Source organism: Cynara cardunculus (assembly GCF_001531365.2).
Source record: "Cynara cardunculus var. scolymus isolate 2C chromosome LG 1, CcrdV1, whole genome shotgun sequence".
In the NCBI taxonomy this organism is placed as follows: domain Eukaryota; kingdom Viridiplantae; phylum Streptophyta; class Magnoliopsida; order Asterales; family Asteraceae; genus Cynara; species Cynara cardunculus.
Genome location: NC_037528.1, coordinates 4164473 through 4171744, shown reverse-complemented (window position 1 = coordinate 4171744; position 7272 = coordinate 4164473). Strand labels below are relative to the sequence as shown.

At 35.8% G+C, this 7272-nt stretch overlaps 1 long non-coding RNA gene across 3 annotated transcripts; it reads right to left on the bottom strand.

The window, feature by feature from the left end:
* Window positions 1-4023: 4023 nt before the first annotated feature.
* Window positions 4024-7082, bottom strand: LOC112508134. 3 transcript variants are annotated; one of them, XR_003068618.1, is made up of 5 exons: window positions 6544-7082; window positions 5391-5444; window positions 5147-5238; window positions 4927-4995; window positions 4024-4779 (listed from the first exon to the last, which is right to left on the bottom strand). It is a non-coding gene; the product is annotated as an uncharacterized LOC112508134 (long non-coding RNA). The 3 variants fall into 3 exon arrangements; XR_003068616.1 differs by having other exon boundaries at window positions 5391-7082; XR_003068615.1 differs by having other exon boundaries at window positions 5147-7082.
* Window positions 7083-7272: the final 190 nt, after the last annotated feature.

The window sequence follows — 7272 nt, the reverse complement described above, 5'->3', positions numbered from 1 at the left end:
GCAAGAACTGCATTCAAATAAATATACATTCATTTTTCCACCAACACAACCATGGGAAAAAAAAGCCAAATTTGACCACAAACACATGAGTTAAGAATGAAGACACCTCAAAAAAAGTACAAAACAATTTTAAAAAATTTATTTCGAACATACTAGTCCATAAACAATGTACTTGAGTTGGCTAGATCCATGGTCTAGGAGAAGAGCAAGAACACGTCCTGGMAAAAGCAGAYCATCCATTTGTCAAAATTTGATGATAACATTTAATGTCTATTGATGTGACCTACAACTGTATTTGTAAGTTTTTGACAAGTGAATAGCATATTACTCYATGAAATTTCAATGTACCTACATGGAAGTGAAGGTATGCATGTGCACATACTCTAGAAAAATGTTTCTACAGTAAAAACATAAAAAATTGTTATTTTTGTGCATTCCTGAATTTATTTATATATATTTTGCCTAAGGTGGTATATACCAAAATTTTGAAATGATGAAAGAGGAGATAATTTTAAGATTAATAATTAACGGTTCATAATCATGATTTCAATTGAAACATCATTAGCTATCTTTTGGCTGCTTCATCAATAAAAAACCACCTAAAGAGCTCCATTGACATCAGGGAAAACCAAAAAAGAAAACATCAAAAGAGTGGGACTTGTTGATTATAATAAAACACAAAAGARAACTTGACGAAACAAGAACGCGAAATCAATCAACCTGGGGAAGAAAACTAGTCCAAAAAATTGATCTTGAGTTAGCTTGGTCAATCGACAGCCTACGGACCGTCATATCACCAAACCCAACATCTAAACCAAATTAAAAGACAGGCGAAGAGCTTAGTACCTGAACAATTTCTAGCTCCAAAAAGTAAGTGTTGGAACAAAACCTCGTAGCTTATAAAAGCATGATTGTGCTTCTGCAGAGTTCATGTACAAAAACATATATGGGAAAAATAAATTCCTAACCATGCCATCTAAAACAGGTCATGATAATCAGATAATCCAGTAGGTTGTTCGCCATTCCAGACAGAACTCTTAACAGTAAAGTTATTAACAAGATACAACTAGAAGACTATAAAAGACAAAGCATGCCCATGAATATGAGTAGAGCTGTAGAGGGACTGAATAAGAAGAATGTTTCTCCATGAGGACCTACAACTGTATTTATAAGTTTTTGACAAGTGAATAGCATATTACTCCATGAAATTTCAATGTACCTACATGGAAGTGAAGGTATGCATGAATACATACTCTAGAAAAATGTTTCTAGAGTATAAACACAAAAAATTGTTATTTTTGTGCATTCCTGAATTTATATACATTTTGCCTAAGGTAGTATGTACCAAAATTTTGAAATGATGAAAGAGGAGATGATCTTAAGGGTTCATAATCATGATTTCAATTGAAACATCATTAGCTATCTTTTGGTTGCTTCATCAACAAAAAACCACCTAAAGAGCTCCATTGACATCAGGGGAAACCAAAAAAGAAAACATCAAAAGAGTTGGACTTGTTGATTATAATAAAACACAAAAGCTAACTTGACTAAAGAAGAACGCGAAATCAATCAATCTGGGGAAGGAAATTAGTCCAAAAAGTTGATCTTGAGTTAGCTTGGTCAATCTACGGACCGTCATATCACCAAACCCAACATCTAAACCAAATTAAAAGAGAGGTGAAGAGCTTAGTACCTGAACAATTTCTAGCTCCACAAAGTAAATGTTGGAACAAAACCTCGTAGCGTATAAAAGCATGATTGTGCTTCTGCAGAGTTCATGTACAAAAACATATATGGGAAAAATAAATTTCTAACCACGCCATCTAAAACAGGTCATGATAATCAGATAATCCAGTAGGTTGTTCGCCATTCCAGACAGAACTCTTAACAGTAAAGTTATTAACGAGATACAACTTGAAGACTATAAAAGCATCCCCATGAATATGAGTAGAGCTGTAGAGGGACTGAATAAGAAGAGTGAACAAACTATGACTGGTGCCCAGTGAACAAACTATGACTGGTGCCCTCCCCCCAAAAAAAAAAATTAAAGCCTATTGCCTATTGGTTTCTTTTAGGTCATAGAGGAGCTGCAAGCAACATCAACGTTTACTTTCTGCAAGACATTAGTTGCATCTTAATGACAACTAAATGACTAATAACCATTACCATGATTTCAACTTACAAAAATTAAGTTTCAGGAAATGAACATATTAGATTCAAGTAACAAAAATGCAGAAACATGAGTATATGCATGTGGAAAACAAATGCCACATCATATTGCATGCATATGTTAAGGCGCTTACAGGATTTTCAAAGCTGAAGTCGCAATTTCTGGTAGATCTTCAAAAAAGAAAGAGAATGAAACCTGGCGAAGAAGAAATGAATACTTTGTTGAGGAACGAAGCTTCGTCTTTGTTTTTCTTCAAAGCCCCAATCCGCTCTCGCTCGCCGCTACTAACGGGGTCTCGGTTGATTTCCCTTCCTTTAGCTACTCAGATGCTTCAGTTCGCTAAGTTTGAAAAGTCCAAAGAGCGCTAACACCATGGAGAATGACCAATGCCAGACTCGATACCAAGAGTCAATACAAAACCATATTTTGAGACTGACAAACCAACTTATATGTCCAATAAAAAACAACTTCTAGCTACAAATAAGAAGTGCTGGTACAAAAACTGCAGAAGAATAAAACCAAGAATATGTTATTGCAAATCTCATGTTCATGACATAAAAAGAGAGAACTCTAAAAGGCCAAGTCATTTAATGAAAAACAAGTAAAATAACTATAAAATAACCAGAGAATGTAGACATATAAAAACAGGGTATTTAGCAAAATGACTTTCAGAACCAAGAATAAACAGTTCAACATCACTACCATCATCCGCCCTAGCAGTCAGCTGCATATGATCCAAAGATCGACTAGATGAGTTAATGGAGATAAAGATCAATACACAATTCCTTTCTCAAGATTGGAACTACAGGTAGATATAACATGTGGTGCAGCTAATTACCAGTATAAGTAAACACAGCGAAATGTTGGTACAGCTCTGATATTTCAGGGCCTGAGGATCAGCGTCATCTGGTTAGTTATCGGAAATTAATTGGAAGGCTGTGTTTACTTATACAAGTGACACCAATATCTCTTTATTCCAAACCCACAACAAAGTAATTTAAAGATCAGCCCATGAAATAAAATAAACAAAAACCAAAAGTTGTACCAGGGCACATCCTTTTGATAGACTTAAGAGAGGAAATCTGCAAGTCATTTAGTATGCAATGTCTCGGCATGTACCTTAAAAGCTCGTTTCAACAGAGATTGAAGAAATTCATCTAAAACACATGAGGAAGACACAACCAATACATAGGTGATTTCAGTGCCAAACAAGTTTGATTTCCCGAAATCATCACACAAAACGCGAAATTACTGCAGATCATTTAAAAAATGCCATGATACCACTACATGCCAACTAAAGAGAGGGCCAACAAAAGACTTACTGTTGAACATCAGGAGGATAAATTAATGAGAGCACCACGATGGACTGCAAACAATATAATACGAAAGNGGATAAATTAATGAGAGCACCACGATGGACTGCAAACAATATAATACGAAAGCAGATTCCAGCCCGTGTGAGAGAACCCATGAGCAATGTTTTTTAATTAGCCATATGAGGATCTGCATGCAACATCAGCCGTTACTTTCTGCAAAAAATCCACATTACAGAACACCACATGGAGGGAAATGGATAGGAAGTCCATCACCGAAAATAGGACTAGAAAAATCAGCAACATGCGCGTGTGTGGAACACAAACACAAACATCATAATGGATGTATATGTTAAGGCACTTACAGGATTTCATAGCTCAAGTGGGAATTTCAAGCAGACCCCTAAATGTTCAGAAATGAAAAGTACAATACTTACGATGGATAGAAAAGACAACCAAAGTCGGAAAAACAGAGTAAAGAGCCACCACCTTTGGCATCAATGAAAATGCATACTTAAGGAATTTCTAATGGCTCATGATCATGAGGTCTAAAACGGCATACTATCGCGCTTTAAGAAAAAAGTGAGATCTTCTGACAGTACCAGAGAAATATGGACACCCATTGATATAACAATATAAATTCAATCAGGGTTGATAATACCAACGACCAATTGAAACTCTTAATCTGGAAAATCAAGTATGGAGTTATCTTCGAAATTTAGGATCAAATAGGAATCTGAGAGAAAGTTCAGTAAAGAGGAAATTGTGTATGTTAGTCATATCCCCTCTAACAACAAACAACCCATATAAGTAGGGGAAATTAAGAGAGAGGATAAGCCACAGGACTATGATCAGCCACAACCTTATTTATGCACTAAATGTACTAAGTAGGCGATGATCCCTACATATGCATACATATCATCCATATTAAACCATATTTTGAGACAGACCAACAGAGATGGCCGAGCTGCAGCCTAATTAACGACTTCTATTCCACAAAATAGAGCTGGTACAAAACTGAAGAAGCAAAAAAACAAGAACATGTTACTGCAAAACAGAGGGAAGAAAAGAATTTCCCAATCGCATCGTCCAAATTAAGCCATGATAACCAAATCATCCGGTAGGTAATTCATTCGTTGACAGAACTAAAAATGGCCAAGTCATGTAACCTAAAAGAATAATAAACGAAAAATATCTACATGGATATGAATTGAGATTTTGAACAGAAACGACAAACCAGCTCGGTTGCCATTTACCAGGATTGCAGTTTACCACCATGCATGGGATTTGCAAGAACTGCATTCAAAAAAATATATGTTCATTTTGCCACCATCACAATCATTGACAAAAAAAACCAATTTTGACCACAAACAATGAAGGAGTTAACAATGTAGACAACTCCACAAAGAACAAAATTATTTAGAAAGTTAATTTCAAACATACTTGTCCACAAACATTGTCCTTGAGTTGGCTAGATCCATGGTCTAGCAGAAGAACAAAAAGCAACGCATCCTGCAAAAAGAAGGACCAATCCAATTGTCAAAGCCAACTTATAATCATAAAATTTAATGATAACATTCAATGTACATTCATGTGATCTACGACTATATTTATAAGTATTAGACAAGTGAATAGCATATGACTTCATGAAATTCCAATGTACCTCCATTACACGAAATAGAAGGGACAACCAAAGCCATGAACTCAACCTTTAGTGTCGGCGGAAGGCTCATCATGTGGTTCCACTAGCGTGCTCTACAAAAGGTGAGATCTTTTGAGCAAGGGTACTGGATATCAATATGAAGAACTGGAAATAACTAAAGAAGCAAAAATGCACATCTAAAAACAAAAAAGCTATGAAGAATGACCAATAGTCGGCATGAAAAAATAATTAGAGACAGACGAACCAAGATAATCCAAGGTGCAGCCTACCGAACAACTTTAGCTCCAAACAAGATGCACTGGTACAAGAACTTCCGAAGTAAGAAACCGTGAACATGTTATTGCAGAACTCGTGTACATGTCATAAACAGAGGGGGGAAAGAAATTTCCCAAAAATCAAACCATGATGATCAAATTATCCAGCAGATCATCAGCCACTCCTGACAGAACTCTAAAAGGTTGTAATTTAGTGAAAAACAAGTAAATGACACACAAAGAATGTAGACGTATATAAACAGAGTATTTAGAAAGGCTTTGATAATGTATGAAAAAGAGAGAGATATTTTCAAGAAACCCTGGCCTTTGATTAAAGGTGATTAATTTAAGCAAGAATTTTTAAACCAAGGAGGGATAAAAGCCATCCGTTTTCTAATTCAACTTAAAACACATTTTGACAGAACTCTCATGTCAACATCTCTATGTTGAAAGCCACATAAAATATTTTATTTATTTCCTTCACTTGATAAATCTAGGAATGATCCCAGAGAAAAGGTTAACATCAAGATAACACTTGCGGAGAAATAAGAGTACTAGGAGGGGATGTAAAAAATATATGTTGAAAGCAGAAGTGGCGGATTCCAGTCACTTGTCTAAGTCAACTAAAAATAGCTCTCTCCCGTCATCATCTTTCTGTTGGGAGTCATATACAGATTTGTAAAATATTTTAATTATGTCCTCTGTTGATTAATATAGGAATGATCCCAGAAAAATGGTTAACATCAAGATACACTTGTGGAGAAATGAGAGTACCAAGAGGAGATGTAAACAATGCAAGTTCAAAGCAGAAATGGCTGATTCTAGTCTCTGTTGAATTCCCCGATTCGGGTGATAAACATAAGTTCGTYTTCCGGACCGGCCAAGAAGAATGTCACAAGGATGGCATTTCAATTAGGCCGTACGAGGAATGTAATCAGCATCAACGGTTACTCCATGCAAGACATTACTTACAACTTAATAGGAACTAAATGACTAATAACCAATACCATGATATCAACTTACCAAGATTCAGTCAGGGAACTGAACAGATCGATTCAAGGAACACAAAATGCAGAAACATGTGTATGTGCGTGTGGAATACAAATGCAACACCATATTGCATGGATATGTTAAGGCGCTTACATGATTTTCGAAGCTGTTGTCGCAATTTCAAGTAAATCTCAACATCACTACCATTATCCGGCCTAGCAGTCAACTGCATGTGATCCAAAGACTAGACGAGTTAATGGGGATAAAGATCAAATACACAATTCCTTTCTCAAGAATGGAACTACAAGTAGATATGACATGTTGTGCAGCTAATTACCAGTATATGTAAACACAGCCTTCCAATTAATTTTCCATTACTGACCAGATGATACAGAAGTCAGATGCCCTCAGGTCCTGAAATATCAGAGCTGTACCAACATTTCTCAAGAGGAATAAATATGCAATGCAAGTGACACTAATATCTCTTTATTCAAAACCCACAACAAAATACATTTAAAGATCACCCATCAAAATAAAATAAACAAAAACCAAAAGTTGTACCAGAGCACATCCTTTTGATAGACTTAAAGATGGGAGATCAGGATTGGTCAAGTCAATTTGTACGCAATGTCTCTACATGTACCTTAACAGCTCGTTTCAATAGAGATTGAAGAAATTCATGTGACAAACATGATGAATAAACAGTTCAACATCACTACCATATATAAACAGGGTATTTGGAAAAATGACTTTTGGGAACGAAGAATAAACAGTTCAACATCACTACGATTATGCTGCCTAGCAGTCAACTGCATGATCCAAAGACTAGACGAGTTAATGGAGATAATATCAAACACAAAATTCCTTTCTCAAGATTGGAAC